Source organism: Nematolebias whitei, chromosome 1 (genome assembly GCF_014905685.2).
Source record: "Nematolebias whitei isolate Nwh7 chromosome 1, NemWhi1, whole genome shotgun sequence".
NCBI lineage: Eukaryota > Metazoa > Chordata > Actinopteri > Cyprinodontiformes > Rivulidae > Nematolebias > Nematolebias whitei.
In genome coordinates this window covers 41,880,070-41,881,341 of record NC_056498.1, presented here as the reverse complement: position 1 = coordinate 41,881,341, position 1,272 = coordinate 41,880,070, and positions in this window count along the sequence as shown.

Sequence of the window (1,272 nt, the reverse complement as noted above, 5' to 3'; positions counted from 1 at the left end):
GCCGTATGATCTTCTCAGTGCAAAAGCTCATTATTTAAGCTTGTTATTGTAATCAATTTTGCCAAATTATTGTAAATGTGTGATGTGTTTAAATCGTTTTTAAATAAATGACCCACTGTTGTTGGTGAGTCAAAGATAAAACATGTTTCCGTCACATTTAATCATTCAAGGCACGATATTACTCAGTCCAGAAAAATGAAAGAATCCGTTTAATTTATGAATAATATCAACAGATATAGTTCATTACATTGTTGTCAAATCTGGTTTTGGTTGCTGACTTTCAACTCTTTTCTTGAGCAGAATGTTCTCGTTTATATCTTCATCAGTCTGAGTGTCACGTTCATTAGTACTTTTTGTGGTGAACTTTACCAGCCTATTCTTAAGTACTCTGCCTGTGTCTGGATAAAAGATAAGATACGCAGGACTATTCTTATCATAGCCAACAAAAATTCCCTTTTCACAACGTGAATCCAACTTCTTCTTGTCATATTTGTAAGCATCAGATCCAAAAGTTCTCATTTTTGAAAGGTCAGGTTTCTTTCCAGTTGACATGTGATATGGAGTCTGCTCAACACGCCTGTTGTAACATCTGTTATGGATAATAGCAGCAGTCTGGACTGCATATGTCCATAGATCTTTAGGCAGGTTACTCTCAATTAACATGCATCTTGCCATTTCAAAACCAGTTCTCCGTGTTCTTTCAGCTGTCCCGTTCTGATGGGGTGAATAAGGCGCTGAAGTTTCATGTCTAATGGCATTTTGACTGAGCAATGACTGAAACTCTTTAGATACAAACTCAGTTCCGTTATCTGATCTTATACATTTGATTTTCCCATTAGGTGCCACATCTGCAATGAACTTCTCTGCTCCTTTCACAGTATCACGCTTAGCTTTCAGAAAGTAAGTAAAAAATAGCACCTGAATAATCATCTGTAAAAGCTAAGGTATATCTAAAGCCATCTTTAGCTGCTGGTTCTATTGGTCCAGCCAGACCTGCATGTACAAGATCAAATGCATCTTTAGCCTTTTCATCAGGATCTCTACTCCTGGTCTGGACAAACTTACCCTTTATGCATACTTCACATTTCAGGTCAGACTTCTCAGTTTTACCTCTGATGTTCATTCCATCCACAACATTCTCTAATTTTGATACATCATCATAGTTACAGTGACCTAAAATGTCATGCCACGTTTGAATGTCAGAGCAGGCATTGCCTTCATCCACCTCATCTGTAGCAGTATTTAAACAGAACAATCTGTCACAAACATTAA